At 33.8% G+C, this 21,770-nt stretch overlaps 1 long non-coding RNA gene across 1 annotated transcript; it reads right to left on the bottom strand.

Moving 5' to 3' along the window:
- Positions 1-6,723: 6,723 nt before the first annotated feature.
- Positions 6,724-8,635, bottom strand: LOC149575855 (uncharacterized). Its single transcript, XR_016364684.1, has 3 exons — positions 8,055-8,635; positions 7,870-7,932; positions 6,724-7,554 (listed from the first exon to the last, which is right to left on the bottom strand). It is a non-coding gene; the product is annotated as an uncharacterized LOC149575855 (long non-coding RNA).
- Positions 8,636-21,770: the final 13,135 nt, after the last annotated feature.

The following is a 21,770-nucleotide window of genomic DNA, read 5'->3' as shown; positions in this document are numbered from 1 at the left end:
TGATCATCTTTGAGGACAACTCATTTGGTACAAACCTATCTCAACATATTCAAATCTATTTTGTATAGATGATAATTGATCTAAATTGATGAACATCAATATGTTCTCTTGTTGGTCTCAGTAGACGGGGAGGATTTATATATACCAATATATATAGATCTACATTGATCTCAATTTTTGAAAATAATGCAATCTATGATGCTAGTTTCATGATTTCATTTATGAAAACTATTGAAATTGAGTGTCTATGAAGTTTTTATCAATATAAGGGATAAAATTTATACTTGATTTAGAACTATGTCAATGCGTTTGCAGATGCATGACCACCATTTCAATTTTGTATATCTAGCAATTTAACTTGTCAATGCATTTGCAGATGCCTAACCACCAGTGCAATTTTATATTGCTAAGATAGGTGAGCATATTCATTTGAGAGGCCAAGGCTTATGGTCCAAATACTCATGTTTGATTTCTTAAGATTATTGCCCACTAATTTGTCTACTTTAAGATTCTACATTAAAGATATTTTAAGTAAATAAATATTTTTAAATCTCAAAAAATATTGATGAGAATACTAATATATGCCTGTTTAGAATTAAATTAAGAAACAAAATACAATATTACAACAATGAAACCAACAAAACAATTTGTGCATTTTTATATATTTGTACATCATTACAACTGTAACATCATTTTTGACAAAAATACTAAATAATAGTTGCAACGATAAGCCCATAGGTATTTACTAATTTGTTTTAACTATAATTTAATGTGCATTAATTAAATTAAAATTAATTTTTAATTAAGTAAACTAAAATTTTATTTATTTATTTAATTCATCATATAATAATGAGTTATCATATAAAAAATCTTCACATAAAAATCCATTATGAAAAATAAATAGGAAAATAACATGGGAAAAAAAAACCATATAGAGTGAAGAGCAAAAACTAAACTAAAATAATTATAAAAAATAAAAAATTAACTAATTTAAGATTTATCAACTGTTTCACATTTCCAAATGAATGTTCCTTATACAAATGTCACTTATGATATTTAAACGGCACTGGAATAAATAACATTTTAGAATGTTACTTATAAATTTTTTGATGAAAATGTCACCAAGACAAACAAATTGTTATTTGTCATAATGTCACTTTTGCAAATAAATGTTACTTATACAAATGTCAGTTATGACATCTTGTACTTATGTACTTATACCAATGTCAATCAATATTGCTTATAATTGTATCACTATCACTTATCAAAAATGGTGCTCAAAAGTTTCACATTTCCAAATGAATGTTACTTATACAAATGTCGCTTATGACATTTAATCAACACTCGAATGAACTACATTTTAAAATGTTAATTTGATTATGAAAATGTGACCAAGGCAAATTAATGTTACTTATCATAATGTCACTTATGACATCCTAAGTGGTTCTTAGGCAAATATGACTGCCAAACAAAGCGATATTGACTAAGTGACGCCTACGCAAATAAATGTCACTTAACATAATGTCACTTTTGAAAATAAATATTACTTATACAAATGTCAGTTATGACATCTTGTACATGTGCTACTTATAAAAGTGTTACTTAACCAATATCGCATATAATTGTATCAGTGTCACTTTATCAAAAATGATGCTCCAAAGTTTCACATTTCCAAATGAAAATAAATATTACTTATACAAATGTCAGTTATGACATCTTGTACATGTGCTACTTATAAAAGTGTTACTTAACCAATATCGTACATAATTGTATCTATGTCACTTTATCAAAAATGATGCTCCAAAGTTTCACATTTCCAAATGAATGTTACTTATACAAATGTCACTTATGACATTTAAACAGCGCTTGAATAAATGACACTTGAATAAACCGCATTTTAATATGTTATAAAAAAATTTATTATGAAAATGTCACCCAGGCAAAGAATGTTACTTATTATCATGTCACTTATTACATCCTATTTAATGTTACTTATAGAAGTGTCACTTAGTCAATATCACATATACTTGTATCACTGTCACTTATCAAAAATGATGCTACAAAGTTTCACATTTCCAAATGAATGTTACTTATACAAATGTTGTTTATGACATTTAAACGACACTTGAATGAACTAAGCCAGCAGGTATGAGCTCCATTCAACGCTAAGAGTAATGTCACTGAAAATCTTCTAACAAGATCATCAAAAAGATTAGTGGTCACATACTCAAAATCTACCTAATAAGGAATAGGTAGATCACCTTGGAGAATCTAACAAAATACTCTTAACCATCCTTCCCATTCAATGATACACACTAAAACTTATCCTACTTATAATTTACTTGGATCATAATATCAGTAAAACCATCCAAACATTACAGCCTTAATTTGATAAACTAGCTAAAGTCTTCAATCAAAACCATAGAAGATCTTGATTTCCTCTACAAACAAACTACCCAATTGAAAACAAGAACAAACTAAACATACAATAGCTGTCTTATAAAACCCATAAGCTGAGTGCATCAACCATATCAAAGAAAGAAAACAACAAACATTAGATCTAAGGGACTGAAAGTGCCGAGAGCAAGGCTCGTAATAAGAACACAGGGGAAGCCATATAAAAAACCTAAGATAGTATAATCCATATATATTTGAAAAATTCCTAAACAAGTTGTTATCTGATAATAGAATTAACAGACAACATAAACCTCATGAGGGCTACCCCAAAGCAAACGCCTTGAAAACCCAATTCTATTCTGCAACTATCCATGTTTGCTTAAAAAAACTTGAATATTTATTTTAACAATGCAGCTATAACATCGAGAGATACATTAAAATACCTTTCAAACCAACAAGTCATATCTAAGAATTTCTTCTTACTTTAGCCAGAATGAAACAAACCACATGAAACTCCTAAGATTTGCAATTATGAACATATGCTATTAACCAAATAAATCATGAGTCTCATCTGTTAATAATAACACATATATATTAAGACATTGAGTAGATTACAAATGTACAGAACCAACTATATTACCATAGATTAAATTTTAGAGAATTTTGAAGAAGTTAGTGGGCTGTCTTACACCAATGGCTAATTTCTACCATGGGTATGAGAAAGGGTACATTGCAAAAGGGAAGAAAGTGGGTGCGAGCATCACGAAGAATGTGTTAAGGAGGAGAGCCATCTACAAGCTAGTACTTTGAAGCTGAGGACAAGGTGAAGGAATTGTCAACTGCAAGTGTGAAAATCCATGATTCTCTTCCTATGGGGTATGTTTTGTTTATGCAATTGAAAATTTTAAGTGAAGCACAAACTAGTAAGGAATCTGGGTCAACAATACCAAACATACCAACGGTTTCTAGCGTATCCCATTCAAACAAAGATATGAACCCCAATGAAAATCAAGCAAGATTGAGTCTGGAAATAGGTATTGGAGATGGGAATCTTGAAACAAGGAAGTGAAACAAAGAAGAGTTCAAGATGGTGTTCCAGCTAAAAGTCAAGATCACCATAGTTGGATTTTTTTAGCAATTAAAAGGGATGTTTCTTCTCAATGGGAAGCATATGGCAAGCCTAAATCTAATAGGGATGTCATGGACCTAAGAGAGAAATGGCAAGTAAATTATAGTATCTTGACAATATTTACAACTTTGACTATATAAGCTATTTTTACACCATACAATGAGCAAAAAAATAATTTTCAATGATCAATGGAAGCAATCTTTGACCAATTGTTATCATCTTTACTTCATACATATAAGTGGAAGAAAATGTTTTGTCAAACACAAAATGTCTTCATACACAAAACAAAGGTGTAAAACAACTCAAATGAGAAGGAAACATATATTATTTTTAACTCACTCTAGTCTTTCCCAAAATTTTCACCATAATTGCAGAGATGTCAAAGCAATTTTCCATTTTCAGCATTCTAATAATGTAAATGTGAATGCAGATTCATACAAATCCGTATGCATATCAAGGAAAACCACGTTTGAAGACTGGATACGAGCTTTTGATGACAAGCATTGATATAGAAAAATGATTTGATGAGGTAAAACTCTGTTTCATCACTTTTTTAAAGTATCAGACAAACTTTTTAGTGAATAAAATGCTTTAAAATCTTGAAATGTGTAGGTGACAATTCCTTTCTTGCTTCTCCACGGTGAAGATGACAACGTGACAGACCCATCTGTGAGTCAATCGCTGCATGATTTGGCCCACAACTCTCCAATTTGAAGGAGTTTAGTAGAAATTAAGACACACCACTGCTCAAATCTCTTTGTATTACAAATAACAAGGTACTCCAGGATGCCAACAACAGTTTTTCCAAAGAAGAGGCAGTTGAATCCTCTATGTCTGGAATTGATGTGCCTACTTTCATTATCTATGTGCCAGTTGGTAACATTGTTTATGAATTAGATGGGATGAAGGAAGGGCCCATCTCTCTTGCTCGCTTTGATGGAGCTTCGAATGGTTTGGATTGGTTGAATGTTGTACAGCCAATACTTCTAAAAGATTGGAGAAATACATGGAAAGCAACATTGAGGTTAGTGTGTTGGGTGTTATAAAAGATTGGAAAGAAGAGTATGTCTCCCGTCTAGAGAATCTTGAGAGAAGGAAAGATCAAATTATGCAAGAATCAGAAGGGAAGATGGATAATGGAAATCTCCAGAGGATTCTGAGACTGAAACTTTCAAGCAGAGGATATCAATGGAGGATGAGAAGATATAATTAAATTTCTACTTTAATCTAGTTACATGTTCACCCTACTTAAAAGACTGTTGAATTTTAACTGAATTTGATTTACATGTTCTCTCACATTCAAGCTGGATCTAGTCTTTACATGCTGACCACACTGAAAGACTGTTAAAATTGTAGCTTTATTTGAGTCATTCATGCTCATCTTGCTTGAAAGGCTCTTTCATGCTTGAATTCTAACTATATGCAGTTCATCCATAGCATTCACAGACCAATGCAAGAGGTCGGTATTGTACTCCTTTCATCAGTTTTAAAGAAATTTCTATTCCACAACAATTTCAATGATTTGGTACAAGAAACCCATTACCAAGTGTTCTAGGATATGCATATATGGATTTGTGAGACCACTTCCTATGATGCCATGCCTTCTTGATGATTTGAAATCTTACCACTGAATTTAGACATTGCGTAATCCAAGAACAAAACCTAATTTTCTTATTTGTTCCTGATTATACATAACCAGACAATATGGCGAAACTTACATTATCTATGCTCTACAAGTAGCGATTGAGCAAGGCCAAAACTGTTTGTGACAAAGTCACAGAGCCAAGAGCCTGGATAAGACTTTCAAATTGTACCCTGACATGTGGCATGGTTTGACTTGTGGTGAGACTCCTGAACACACTGAATTGGTATTCGCAGACAATAATTTCATGGCTTGACAAGAGAAGCCCGGCTGGCTGCCCAGATGAGAACAACTTCGTCAAGAAATCCAATGATAAACACGAGGGAGTTTCGATGATGGCTGAAATCGAAAGGAAGTTTGCCAAAGACAAGATTCCTTCTTCCGAAAGATAAGCCGATCAAAGGAATGGATTCCTTGTCTTGTATTGTACTAATGGCCAAGCTATTTAGACAAAGGAAACAGTCTAAAATTATTTAAAAAATATGAATGGCAGGAGTTCTATGCAAAATCAGAGGATGAGAAAATGGAATCTGCTTGATCAGTTAAATGATGGAGGCAAGTTGCCAACTCCTGACATAAACCAAAATAAACAAAATCTTTTAAATGGTGCATAGTCCACTTTCACTTTTTTTCAGCAAGCTTGTGACATTGGCATAGCCATACATCACTCTTATTTTCAGAATTGGTTATATAGGTATGGAAAGTGCCTTGATAAATTTTGTTAAAAAAATTTATTAATTAAGTAAGATATCAAAGCTAGAGTTACTACAACTTCACTTTCATGACTCTTTTGCTCGGGTTGCATTTTAGTAACTACTTTATTTGTTTCAATTAGATTATTTGTAATTTGTTGGGTTTATTATTATAAATGATAAATGATGAATACATTTACTGTATATAAGAAATGTGAAGCTAATCATAAAGCTGAAAAGCTAAAAATTACACCAACATATTATAAAATTAGAAAATCTTGTAAAGTGAGTCATAAAGATATTGAAATTGATGGAGAAAACATAAAGCAGTAAACGTAAAATAACATAAAGCAGTACAAAGTCCCAACATTTGAATTGAAAGAATTATATGTTCCTTCCCTTCCCCCTTCCCCTCCCCCTTTCTCTCCCGTTTCCCCTTCCCCTTCCCCTTTCGCTTCCCCTCCCCCTTTCTTTCTCATTCCCCCTTCCCCTTCCCCTTCCCTTGTTCTTCTCAACTATTTTTGTCTTGTTTTGCTCCACCTTCCTCTTCTTTGTCTTCTCCTCCACCTCCTTGGTGTCCTCCATCTCCTTCCTCAATCTTTTGTTGAACCGTTTTACCATAGGAGTGGGAGTGACAACTGATTCTACATGAAGAATCTCCAACTCTTGCTCCTACAAACCACAAAGAGCACAAAGATAAGTAACACAACCAATTACCACAGAGGCCACAACATGTTCTTGGAAGTCAAGTAAGACATCATTTTTATGTTGGGAATTGATTTCTATGTTCCAAGGAAAAAGTGAGTAAAAAACATATAGTATACAGAATCTTCATTCCTCCTTGTGAGAATGACTTTAAAATATAAATCATAAAGCATGCAATATGATAAGAACACAACTCAATTAACAGTATATGTATGAGCATAATAATAAAAAGAATAGAGATGTATTACAAGGCCACCAAGTGCTAGAATGGACTCCTCATTCCGGCCTTCACTGGTTGGAGCTTCTAGCTGCACTTCCTCCTCAGATTCTGCTTGCGGCTCCTCACTCCAGCCTTCATTGGTTGGCACTTCTGGCTGCACTTCCTCCTCAAGCTGTGCTTGCTGCTTAGCAAGATACTCAACATATCAATATAATAAGAATGCAACTCAATTAACAATATATGTATGAGCATAATAATAAAAAGATTAGTGATGGATTACAAGGCCAACAGATGCTAGAGTGCCCTCCTCATTCTGGCCTTCATTAGTTGAGGCTTTTGGTTGTGCCTCCTCCTCGCGCTGTGCTTTACTCTTAGCAAGATACTCAGCAAATCATTCATCAACCATTTTCTTGAGTACGTCTTAGACATCTTCATATTTTGTCTTGCCATCAAGCATGCAAGCTGACCCTTTCAAGGAGTTAAGGTAAACCTTATGGCATTGAGCAAGGTCAGAAGTATCTCTTTTGTGCCTCCTTGAGACCACAATGGGATGAGGTGGTTTTGGTCGAGGAGGTCTCTGTAAAGGAGCTCCCCTTGCACCTTTCCCTCGTTTATCATTGGGAATAGGTGGGCATTTATGTTTTTCCCTTCTGTGATCATTGAGTCTGCCTTTGCACCATTGCAAACCTTCTCCGCCTTCACATCCTTCAAAATTGCACAAATAATATCAGGGATTTCCAATAGCTATATACCAGTACTCATTTTCAAGCTGAAAAAACAATCTCCACATTAAATAATAATATATTAGGAAAATAGTCAAGATACATTCACAATCTATGAAACTGAAAATTTCATTGACAAAACGAGAAAATAGAACTTTGTTCTCAAGGAACTATTATTGACTTTGCACACATTTCTTCTGAGCACATAGGTGCAAATTAACATAATGATTTTGTAAAATTAAGTTCACTCAAACTTAGTAGAAGTCAACGTTATAATGTTTTCAACACTATAATTACAGCCAATAACATTTGAGATTAATGATATTTTTATTATTGTTCTTACAATTGAAAATATATCTCACCTCGCTATGGGTACTAGGCTGCCCATCTGCGTTTGCCTCTTCAATAACATTTTCCCTATTACCCTTAAGTCAATGCTCAATTAAAAACCGAAAAAAATCAATCATCTGGATAATATTCTTAAAAAATTAGCATGAATGCAGACATAATTCAAAAGGAAAAAAGAATAAATCAAAAATTTGCTTACTTGGATATTTTCTATATTTTCCATTATTTGCAAATTAAAAGAGAAAACTCCCAATGAAGCACTCAAGCAGCGTAACTGGCAAACAAGAAACATATCGTAAAAAGAACAACAACATACAACTAAAACAATCAATTATCACACATGAACTGATGTATTGATCACGAGTACATTTAAGACAAAGGACATAGAAGAGCTTTGAGACAGTAATATGCTCCAAGTACATCTAAACAACTAAATCACAGATTTTCAATGACTATACAATCAACAATGACAGAGTATTAGAAAACCATAGAGGTAAAATCATTAACAAGAGCTTGATCTTTTGTTCAAGTGCGCAAATTCATTTTCTTGAATAAAGAACATTCAAAGATTATAATATTGCTTACTAAGGGGACACAAATACTTTTAATTTCCATTCATGATATTTCAACTTGATAAGATCCATGGTTTCACCATTTCAAGATGCAAGTAGGCTATTTTACTTTTCAATGTACAATAGCTTGGCCTGAGATGTCAATTCATTGCAAAACTTGTAATTAGTTGGCAATAAATACACTTTAATAACTGACATGTCTATGGAATGATATAAGTGATATAGACTTCATGGTATAGTTTATATCGTCATCGCTTATAGTATTGTCCCTTGTATCATTCTATAATAATGTCTCTTATACAAGTGTCACTTATAAAATGTCGATTATTACACTCATTGTTGCTTATAGAAATGTCATGTAAATTTTCGCTTATATCATTCTATACACGTCAGTTATCAAAGTGTCCCTTATAAAATGTCGCTTATACCATTCTATACAAATCTCACTTATGACATTCTATAACTATGTCACTTATAGAAGTGTAACTATTTTGGAACTAAATATGTCACTTATAAAGTTGTCACTATTTTGGAAATAAATATGTTGCTTATAAAAGTGTCACTATTTTGGAAATAAATATGTTGCTGATAAAGTGTCACTATTTATAAAAGACATACATAAAGAATGACATTTTCATAATCGACATTTTTAGAGCGACAACAATAGGAGTATAAGCAATATTGATTAAATGACGCTAATATAAGCGACATAAGTATAGAATGTCATAAGAAACATTTTGTAAATATTGTAATTGCATCTCTAAATTGTATGCGTTAGTCAATCATAGTTGACCAACTAATGATAATGTAGCCTCTAGTTGTACCTTCCATATCCAATTTGGTATCCATCATAAAGCACCTTTTCCCTAATCATGTTGTGCTCTCCCAAATTTGTTTTTTTAACACAAAGACATGGCTTATATAGCAATTATTTGAAATATATTGCATAATCAGTTCAATTTTATGAAATACATGGCACAACAAGCACCTTTGGAGAAAAACTCCATGTTCCTTCCCTCTATTAATATTGACAATTACTTAAAGAAAATAAAATATGAATCCACTGGGTTAAGCAGTTTGCTATTGGCTATAACTACATTTTCAAGTGTGTCCTTCACTCTAAATGCTCTTACTAACAAGATTAAAGTATTATCATGCATTTTTGTGCAACTCAAGTTTGGAGACTTGAACTTGCTTTATTGCTCAAAATTCATTTGGTAAAGTTTACGTTGGATTCAAATCATTTGGTACCTGCAAAATAGTTAATAACAGATAACGAAACAAGGGATCCAAATGAATTTCAAACTTAAGCACTTGATACAAAAAAATGACCATATGGTTTAAAAATCGGTCAGACAGTTGGACAAGTATGAACCTGAAATATACAGTGATATAGCACAAATTTAGAGCTGCCAAAATATTTAAATATTCACCATCAATCTTTCACACTAAACATCACATTACATTGGTGATTATGAGGATGGTTAAAGCTTTCTTTTTGGTTCTAAGCACCTCAAAGGCTCTATATGAGTTGCAAAACAAAGATTATATGAAGAGATTTGGAAAAGATAAGTTCTAATTTTTACAAGTGTCAAGTTTCCAGCATACTTGATATGTTTTGATAGTTAAAACAGTAGTCTCCAACATTTGTTCGTAGGGAAGATAGTTTCCTTTTGAATAAGCATTAGTAAGGCAATGTAAAACATTGAATTTCACTCCTTTTTGACACTTGTGGGTCTGCATTTGGTTAATTTTTAATAGAGATATTGGAATTCAAAGAATAACTATCAAAACCCTTCTTTAAGGTATGCAGTGAGCACGTAAAATGTGAGATCTTTTGAGTTCACTAAAATCAAAACCCCATGGTTTGTAGGGAGATAGAAATGTCTATATTAACTGTCCTTAAGGTTGCAAGACGCTATGCACAGAGATCCACGTGAAATGGATCCATGGAAAGTATGACGAAACTGTCATAGAGTTAAAGAGTTTGTTGACAGACAAGGGGTAAACATGACTTTAACCATGTAGAACAGTCTTGGAAGTGCTTTAAGTATTGAGAGGGATATCAGAAAGTGTTTTGCATAGTGTGACAATTTGGAAATGCTAGGAAGCGAGTCAAGTTGACTTTCCGCACGCAAGGACAGTGTTGTGACAGTTTGTCAGTAAAAACAATGAATGTTGGTTCTTGGTTGGAAGAACAAGTGTAGCTAGAGTGTCAAGGAGATAAGGTGTGGAAAAAGTCAGGAATGGAGAGGGGATTAGCACCATAGGAACTAAGAGTTTGGTCAAGTGGGAAGTCCTATTTGGAAAGGAATAGGACGGTCATAATGATGAGGTGTCGTTGAAGCCTTTAATAGTGAATGGTGAGGGTTGATGGAGTTAGTATTATCCTAACAGTTTTTAGGAGATTGAGGGATGCTAAAAGGTGTACATGCAGTCAAACATATGAGGACAGATCAAGGGACCAATATACGGTTCGCTACATTTAGTAACCAATCTTCACCACACACTTGGCAAGCCTAAGACAAACTCAGATAATCAACTCCACAAGCGTCCCACCAAGTCTCAACACACTAGTGCAAGCAATAATTAAAATGAGTAGTGAACCAAGGCAATCATAGACTGTCTCTACTTTAAGAAGTGTTGCACGAGTATACAATGTCATAGTTTGCACTATAATAAGCATAGGCCATTTTAAAATTCTGGCCTTTCCATAAGTTTTAAAATACCAGCCTCTCTAAACTTTAGTTTTATATAAAATAGCATATAGAGAAAAAATCAATAAAAACCACTTATAGATCAAGGATTTCATTTCTCACACCCATTTATAATGTTACCAGTACATCATGTTAATGCTTTGACGACGTTGGTGCATCATGTTAATGTTGAACCCACAAATAAGGATAACCAACAATCCTTGGATATCAAGATTTCACTTCTTGACGACTAAGACTCTCTACTTAAACTCGTTTCACTAACCTTCATTGATATCTTAAAGCAGTATGATGCATCCAAAATATGAAGATCTATACAAACTGCCATAATATCTCTAAGTGTCCAATCATTGAAGTCAAAGCACTTGAAAAAATTCAAAGACTTCTATAGTGGAAATGACCTAGCTGAAGCATAAACTGTATAGCTTGTAATACAGCTTGTAACTATAACCAGAGGGGAGGACATGGAACGCAAGATGCATCTAAACAGCAAACTGAAACATATTGCTTACTAAGGGGACACAAATACTTCTGATTTCCCTTCATGATATTTCAACTTGATAAGATCCATGGTTTCACCATTTCAAGATGCAAGTAGACTATTTTACTTTTGAATGTACAATAGCTTGGCCAAGATGTCAATTCGTTGCAAAACTTCTAATTAGTTGGCAACAAATACTCTTATATAACTGACATGTTTATGTAATGATATAAGTGATATAGACTTCATGGTATAGTTTATATCGTCATCACTTATAGTATTGTCCTTTGTATCATTCTATAATAATGTCTCTTATACAAGTGTCACCTATAAAATGTCGATTATTAAACTTCATTGTCGCTTATAGAAATGTCATGTAAATTTTCGCTTATATCATTCTATACACGTCGTTTATCAAAGTGTCCCTTATAAAATGTCGCTTATACCATTCTATACAAATCTCGCTTATGATATTCTATAACTATGTCACTTATAGAAGTGTCACTATTTTGGAAATACATAGTTGCTTATACAAGTGTCACTATTTATAAAAGACATACGTAAGAATGACATTTTCATGATTGGCATTTTCAGAGCGACATTGATAGGAGTATAAGCGATATTGATTAGATGACACTAATATAAGCCACATATGTAAAGAATATCATAAGCGACATTTTGTAAGTATTGTAATTGCATCTCTAAATTGTATGCGTTAGTCAATCATAGTTGACCAACTGATGATGATGTAGCCTCTAGTTGTACCTTCCATATCCAATTTGGTATCCATCGTAAAGCACCTTTTCCCTAATCATGTTGTGCTCTCCCAAATTTGTTTTGTTAACACAAAGACATGGCTTATATAGCAATTATTTGAAATACATTGCATAATCAGTTCAATTTTATGAAATACATGGCACAACAAGCACCTTTGGAGAAAAACTCCATGTTCCTTCCCTCTGTTAATATTGACAATTACTTAAAGAAAATAAAATATGAATCCACTGAGTTACGCAGTTTGCTGTTGGCTATAACTACATTTTCAAGTGTGTCCTTCACTCTAAATGCTCTTACTAACAATATTAGAGTATTATCTTGCATTTTTGTGCAACTCAAGTTTGGAGACTTTAACTTGCTTTATTGCTCAAAATTCATTTGGTAAAGTTTACATTGGATTCAAATCATTTGGTACCTACAAGATAGTTAATAACAGATAACGAAACAAGGGATCCAAATGAATTTCAAACTTAGGCACTTGATACAAAAAAATGACCATATGGTTTTAAAATCGGTTGGATAGTTGGACAAGCATGAACCTGAAATATACAGTGATATAGCACAAATTTAGAGTTGCCAAAATATTTAAATCTTCTGCATTAGAAGATCTAAATAAGAGACAAAAAGGAAACAGATCAAGGAAATTACATCTTTCACACTAAACATCACATTACATTGGTGATTATGAGGATGGTTAAAGCTTGCTTGTTGGTTCTAAGCACATGAAAGGCTCTATATGAGTTGCAAAAGCGAGATTTTAGGAAGAGATTTGGAAAAGATAAGTTCTAATTTTTACAAGTTTCAAGTTTCCAGCATACTTGATATGTTTTGACAGTTAAAACAGTAGTCTCCAGCGTTTGTTCATAGGGAAGATAGTTTCCTTTCGAATAAGCATTAGTAAGGCAACATAGAACATTGAATTTCACTCCTTTTTTGACACTTGTGGGTCTGCATTTGGTTAATTTTTAATAGAGATATTGGAATTCAAAGAAAAACTATCAAAACCCTTCTTTAAGGTATGCAGTGAGCATGTAAAATGTGAGATCTTTTGAGTTCACTAAAATCAAAACCCCATGTTTCGTAGGGAGATAGAAATGTCTATATTAACTATCCTTAAGGTTGCAAGACGCTATGCACAGAGATCCAAGTGAATGGATCGATGAAAGGTATGATGAAACTGTCATAGAGTTAAGAGTTTGCTGACAGACAAGGGGTAAACGTGACTTTGTCCATGCAAAATAGTCTTGGGAAAGCAAGAGGGATATTAGAAAGTTTTTTGCACAGTGTGACGGTTTGGGAATGATAAGATGTGAGTCAAGTTGACTTTCTGTAAGCAGGGGCAGTGTTATGACAGTTTGTCAGTAAAAACAATGAATGTTGGTTCTTGGTTGGAAGAACAAGTGTAGGTAGAGTGTGAAGTAAGGAGATAAGGTGTGGGCAAAGTCAGGAATGGAGGGCGGATTAGAACCATAGGAACTAAGAGTTTGGTCAAGTGGGAAGTCCTGTTTTGAAAGGAATAGGACAATCATAATGACGAGGTGTTGTTGAAGCCTTTAATAGTGAATGGTGAGGGTTGATGGAATTAGTATTATCCTAACGGTTTTTAGGAGATTGACATGTTGTCGTGGGATGCTAAAAGGTGTACATGCAGTCAAACATATGAGGACAGATCAAGGGACCAAAATACAGTTCGCTACATTTAGTAACCAATCTTCACCACACACTTGGAAAGCCTAAGACAAACTCAGATAATCAACTCCACAAGTGTCCCACCAAGTCTCAACACACTAGTGCAAGCAATAATTAAAATGAGCAGTGAACCTAGGCAATTATAGACTGTCTCTACTTTAAGAAGTGTTGCACGAGTATACAATGTCATAGTTTGCACACCCAACATACCAAGGCAAAGAGAAAATAAATATTTGTTATAAAGCATTTTAGCTCTGTTATATTATACACAAGAATAAGCCTAGGCCATTTTAGAATTATGGCCTTTCCATAAGTTTTAAAATACCAGCCTCTCTAAACTTTAGTTTTATATAAAATAGCATATAGAGCAATAATCAATAAAAACCACTTATAGATCAAGGCTTTCATTTCCCACACCCATTTATAATGTTACTAGTGCATCATGTTAATGCTTTGGTGATGCTGGTGCATCATGTTAATGTTGAACCCAAAAATAAAGATAACCAACAATCCTTGGATATGAAGATTTCACTTATTGACCACAAAGACTCTCTACTTAAACTCATTTCACTAAATATAAAAAGAAAACAAGAAATAAATTAACCTTCATTGATATCTTAAAGCAATATGATGCATCCAAAATATGAAGCTTTGTACAAACTGCCATAATATCTCTAAGTGTCCAATCGTTGAAGTCAAAGCACTTGAAAAAATTCAAAGACTTCTATAGTGGAAACGACCTAGCTAAAGCATAAACTGTATAGCTTGTAATACAGCTTGTAACTATAACCAGAGGGGAGGACATGAAACCCAAGATGCGTCTAAACAACAAACTAAAACATATTGCTTACTAAGGGGTCACGAGTACTTCTGATTTCCCTTCATGATATTTCAACTTGATAAGATCCATGGTTCCACCATTTCAAGATGCAAGTAGGCTTTTTTACTTTTGAATGTACAATAGCTTGGCCCGAGATGTCAATTCATTGCAAAAATTCTAATTAGTTGGCAACAAATAAACTTTTATAACTGACATGCTTATGGAATGGTATAAGTGATATAGACTTCATGGTATAGTTTATATCGTCATCGCTTATAGTATTGTCCCTTGTATCATTCTATAATAATGTCTCTTATACAAGTGTTAGTTATAAAATGTTGATTATTACACTTCATTGTTGTTTATAGAAATGTCATGTAAATTTTCGCTTATATCATTCTATACAGGTCGGTTATCAAAGTGTCCCTTGTAAAATGTCGCTTATACCATTCTATACAAATCTCGCTTACGACATTCTATAACTATGCCGCTTATAGAAGTGTCACTATTTTGGAAATAAATATGTCACTTATAAAAGTGTCACTATTTTGGAAATAAATATGTTACTTATAAAAGTGTCACTATTTTGGAAATAAATATGTCGCTGATAAAGTGTTACTATTTATAAAATACATACATAAAGAATGACATTTTCATAATCGACATTTTCAGGGCGACAACGATAGGAGTATAAGCTATATTGATTAAATGACGCTAATATAAGACACATATACATAGAATATCATAAGCGACATTTTGTAAGTATTGTAACTGCATCTCTAAATTGTATGCATTAGTCAATCATAGTTGACCAACTGATGATAATGTAGCCTCTAGTTGTACCTCCCATATCCAATTTGGTATCCATCATAAAGCACCTTTTCCCTAATCATGTTGTGCTCTCCCAAATTTGTTTTGTTAACACAAAGACATGGCTTATATAGAAATTATTTGAAATACATTGCATAATCAGTTCAATTTTATGAAATACATGGCACAACAAGCACCTTTGGAGAAAAATCCATGTTCCTTCCCTCTGTTAATATTGACAATTACTTAAAGAAAATAAAATATGAATCCACTGAGTTACGCAGTTTGCTATTGGCTATAACTACATTTTCAAGTGTGTCCTTCACTCTAAATGCTCTTACTAACAATATTAGAGTATTATCTTGCATTTTTGTGCAACTCAAGTTTGGAGACTTGAACTTGCTTTATTGCTCAAAATTCATCTGGTAAAGTTTACGTTGGACTCAAATCATTTGGTACCTGCAAAACAGTTAATAACAGATAACGAAACAAGGGACAGTTGGATAAGCATGAACCTGAAATATACAGTGATATAGGACAAATTTAGAGCTGCCAAAATATTTAAATCTTCTCCATCAAAAGATTTAAATAAGAGACAAAAAGGAATCATATTGAGGAAATTACATCTTTCACACTAAACATCACATTACATTGGTGATTATGAGGATTGCTAAAGCTTGGTTATCGGTTCTAAGCACGTGAGAGGCTCTATATGAGTTGCAAAACCAAGATTGTAGGAAGAGATTTGGAAAAGATAAGTTCTAATTTTCATAAGTGTCAAGTTTCCAGCATACTTGATATGTTGTCTCCAGCATTTGTTCATAGGGAAGATAGTTTCCTTTTGAATAAGCATTAGTGAGGCAACATAGAACATTGAATGTTTCCTAGCTGAGTTTATAGTAAAAATCTATACCAAGATACTTGTATTCCTTCACAATTTCCAGCGGGATGCCTTCAATATGAAAATATTGGGCATTTCTTTTCTCCTTAAAGAGAAAATCAAGATTTTGGTTTAGGTAATGTTCACATGCATCCCAACCTCCTGTAAAAAGCACTCTAAGGCCCTTAAGTGATCTCTCAAACCTTGAGCCATCTTTTAAATTAAAATAAGGTTATCCACGTACAAAAGAAGTTTCACCACATATCCTGCTTGATGCACATGTTCCCCATCCATATTGCTTAACCAAGTTTCTAATTTATCAATGTATAACCCAAACAAGGTTGGAGATAATGAACATCCCTACTTAACCGCAATGCCAGTACCAAAAATATTCGAACATTCCCTCATTGGTTCTAATTGTGGCTCTAACTGTATCATATAGTCTGTGCACCATTGCTCTATACTTGTTGAGGATACCCAATTATATCGTTTTGTTCCAAAGATTGTCCCTAGGTACTGTATCAAAGGCTCTCTTAAAGTCTACAAAGCAGCAATAGGCTTCCTCCCCTTGATAATCCCATATTTTCTCTATTGATGCAATGGTCAATGGTGGAATGCCTAGTTCTGAAACCTACTTGCCCTCTTGCCCTTTTCGCTTCGCCCTCTACCCAACTGCTGATTCTGTGCTCTATCATGCTTCCCCAAAAAGTTTGGTAAAAAGGGGGTTGACCATAATATAAAATGCTAAGTTCAGTTTTTCACCCATTCTCACAGCAGACACCGATTACACAAGAAGCATCGATTCACAGGAGACATAGACTTCACAAAGGACATCAAATTCTCAAAAGAAATCGATTTCACAGAAAAACTCTCCATAATTATATGGAGTGGCAAACATAACTTAACAAGAAAAAAAAGTCAAACAGTCTACAACATAAGATATGATTACACATTTAGCAATTATGTCCAAAACTTTCTACTGGTATGCTTAGCCCAAAACAAAACATATGAAAATAAATGAGTGTTGTGAGTTTTAAGTTCTCTATTTACTTCATAGACCCCACGCAGACTGGAAACAATAAGCTATGCAACATCTTAGGATTCAATACATTTATTAAGATTTCCAGAGAACAAAGAAAAAGGGAACCTGGATTGCTCAGATCCTTGTACACTTCCTCTAACACAAGCCAACAACGTCTTCTCCTTGCACACTCCCTCTTTCACCAGCCGACAATGTCTTCTCTTTCATTTTTCCTGTAAAAAATTCCTTGAGCTCTTTCTCCAGTCGATGGAATCTCCCCCACTGAGTCATTTTTCCCTTGCCGGCTATCCTCCGTCTCTCTAATAGCACAGTCCTCCAACGTGTTTGTATATAAAACTCTTAGATTGTGCAGAAAAGAGGAGCTCCGCAGAGCCGAAGAAGAAAAGAGGAGCTACAAAGAGCGAAGAAGAACCCTTCGAATATCTCCGACAAATTTGGCTCTGACTAAATTGAGCTGTAGCCTAAATGCTTGATATTTTTCGAAAAAAAATGCGTTTCAAAATTTCATTGTTTTAAATGACATTTCTATAAGTAAGATTTAAATATGTTAGTTATTAATTGATAACTAGGAGATAAATTTCCACAACAAGTCAAATTGTAATGTGAATATCAGGATCTTGTGTGATTTTGAGTCAAACTCAATGACCCATGTTTCATGAGTAGTGATTCAACATGAATCCATCTCTCATGAGAATAAATGGAACACTTAGCACTCGACATACTGCTAGAAGCTGCTCATTTCCTCATACCAGAATTCATCATAGGTTTTCTCCTCCCTAGTGGAAACTCCATTTGTCCAATCCGTCCCTCTAAGACATCCGATGATTAAAAAAGTGATTAAAAAACTAATAAATATAACAATTAAAATATTACTAATAATAATAAAATTAAAAAAGCAACCTTGAGAGAAAGTGATAGAAAATAAGAGATTCAAGCCATCCACAGCAGTCAGAGAGACGACACAAATTCAGATCAGAAAAGGTCATTGTGGACACAAGTCATGAAACGTGGGTCATCGAGTTTGAGTCAGAATCACACAGTTAAATCTTGATATTTACATCACAATGTTAGTTATTAGTTCCATCTTTGTAACTATTGTTTTCATTCAATGCATCTACTAGGGGAGAGGACCCGATACTTGAGCACCCTAACTTCACGCTTCTCAAAATCCTATGTGGAAATTTCAAATCACTCCGATTTTTTTACAGCAGCTTACTTGGCAAGTCCCCTACTTATAACTAAGGTTTCAGAGCCACATCATCAAATATGATGCCACATCAGCACACTTTTTGTCAAGTTGTCCAAAATGGCCCAAATAAAAAGTGAGACCATTGATTGTGCAAAAAGGGTACCCATAGTTGCACAGCTGATGTGGCATCACATCATTGGTTACTTTTTAGAACAAAGGGTACATTTTCATTCAATTTTGTAAAATTAAGTTCACTCAAACTGATTCAAGCCATCCACAGCAGTCAAAATATTATCTGGATGATTGATTTTTTCGGTTTTTAATTGAGCATTGACTTAAGGGTAATAGGGAAAATGTTATTGAAGAGGCAAACGTAGATGGGCAGCCTAGTACCCATAGTGAGGTGAGATATATTTTCAATTGTAAGAACAATAATAAAAATATCATTAATCTCAAATGTTATTGGCTGTAATTATAGTGTTGAAAACATTGTAACGTTGACTTCTACTAAGTTTGAGTGAACTTAATTTTACAAAATTGAATGAAAATATACCCTTTGTTCTAAAAAGTAACCAATGATGTGATGCCACATCAGCTGTGCAACTATGGGTACCCTTTTTGCACAATCAATGGTCTCACTTTTTATCTGGGCCGTTTTGGACAACTTGACAAAAAGTGTGTTGATGTGGCATCATATTTGATGATGTGGCTCTGAAACCTTAGTTATAAGCAGGGGACTTGCCAAGTAAGCTGCTGTAAAAAAATCGGAGTGATTTGAAATTTTCACATAGGATTTTGAGAAGCGTGAAGTTAGGGTGCTCAAGTATTGGGTCCTCTCCCCTAGTAGATGCATTGAATGAAAACAATAGTTACAAAGATGGAACTAATAACTAAAATTGTGATGTGAATATCAGGATTTAATTGTGTGATTCTGACTCAAACTCGATGACCCATGTTTCATGACTTGTGTCCGCAATGACCTTTTCTGATCTGAATTTGTGTCGTCAATCTAATGAAGTAGTTTATGTTTTGAAATTTCATATTGCATTTTAGGAATTCAATGTATGATTTTATTTAAAACATTAACATAGATTAATGAGTGAGTATTTAATGTTTATCTTTGACATTTGGCATTGATCAAATACTATGGAATGACTTAGTTTTACTTTTACAACTATGTGATTTTATTTTATTTTTGCGCGCGCGCGCACACACACACACACGAACCCAAATGGGGAAATTTTTTTTTGCCCGAATGCACGAACCAAACTCTGCACCCGAACCCGAACCTGTGCCCAAACTCGAATCGGTAACTTACTTAAATTATGTGACTGTTCGTGGTTTGTACTTGTGTTCGCAATGACCTTTTCTGATTTGAATTTGTGTTGTATCTCTGACTGTTGTGGATGGCTTGAATCACTTATTTTCTATCACTTTCTCTCAAGTTGCTCTTCCCCTTTTGCATCTTCTTATTTTCCAAAAAGTCAGAACTCTCAAATCACACAAAACTGCACAGGGATTCAAAAATACCTAGAAACTCTTCTTCTACCATGAATTTCAAACAACAGTAACCTCTGTAATTGTCTCCAATGCGGGTTTCCAAGATCTACAAACACTCAGCCTGTGAGTGGTAGAAGCATCCTCAACATCCACCCATTTTCACATAAATACCATCCTCTTTAACGTTCCCGGGATTCGAATCTGCAACCATCTACTTCCCCTGTTAACACTCAACCACGGTAAGCGGGTACATGTAAGTCAAGACGGGAAGAATTCTATAATGCCTTTTGGAACTCTGTCTATTAGTACCATTGTTTTTGTGAAAGAGAAGAAGGGGTGCCACGTCAGACGTTGTCAGAGCAAAGTTTAGCTTGTTCATGTGAAGCATCGTGTATAGGTGGCCCATCTGAATCTCCTCCTCAGCTGCCAGCCTAGCAGCCCTCTTTCCCGCCTTTCCACAGCTTGCATGGTTAACAAACTGTTGAGAATTCCCCAGCATGAGCTCTGCAGCCTTTACAGACCTTCTGAACTCTTGAACATTGCCATTCTGTGGCACACCTTTTACAATCTGTGAAGAAACACATGAAATGTAATTGCCCATTTGGGAAATGAAATGGATTGAATTGAAATGATACCTCAGAAAATATTATTTTGCCCATTTGGGAATGAAATGAAATGAGTTCAATTGAATGGAATGGAAGGCGAAGACATTATAAATACTAGGCACTTCATTATGAACGGGACATTCATTTTGTGGGATTTTGGGAGAAAACTTTAAGATCGAGAAGAGAAAGATTAAATTTTGGGAAGGGAAAAGCTGTGCAATATAATTTTGGAAGATGAAAATAAAGTAGTACATAGATTTTTGGAAGATAAAGAGCTTGGAAAAATGTTGGAAGAAAGGTTTTAAGCTCACATTTTCTTCATTATTTTGAATGTATATTTTTTTTTGCAGTATTATTTGCTAAAGGTAAAGATTTACTGTAAATGCAATAAAATTTTGATAGGATGAAGAGTACAAGATCTAGTTTAAGTGGGATATATAGGCTATGTCAATATCATACATCTCATCTACATTAGCCTGCATGTAAATCTTATAAATAACCATTTACTATTATCTATATAAGTCTCATCTTTTAATATTGTTGTCATGCCCAAACTACGTAGGCAAAAAAACACACAAATTTTTTTTTTTTAAAGATAATTAAAATGTACTAAGATGATAAGGTTATGATCACATCTTAAGTATAAGTTCTCTACATTGTTAAATTAATACTCTCGTTATAAAGTTGATATCGATCATAATTTACATTCTTACATTAACTTATAACAATATGATACCATTATTTAAATGACAATGTCAATGTGTTCGAGTTTAGATTAATTGAAAGTAACTAATCAAAATCAACTATAAATCTCTTAGACAATTATTGATTTTCAA

Source organism: Cupressus sempervirens, chromosome 1 (assembly GCF_028749045.1).
Source record: "Cupressus sempervirens isolate cs-2001-9-10 chromosome 1, ASM2874904v1, whole genome shotgun sequence".
NCBI lineage: Eukaryota > Viridiplantae > Streptophyta > Pinopsida > Cupressales > Cupressaceae > Cupressus > Cupressus sempervirens.
The sequence above is the reverse complement of the archived record's forward strand: the minus strand, read 5'-3'. Positions and strand labels throughout refer to the sequence as shown.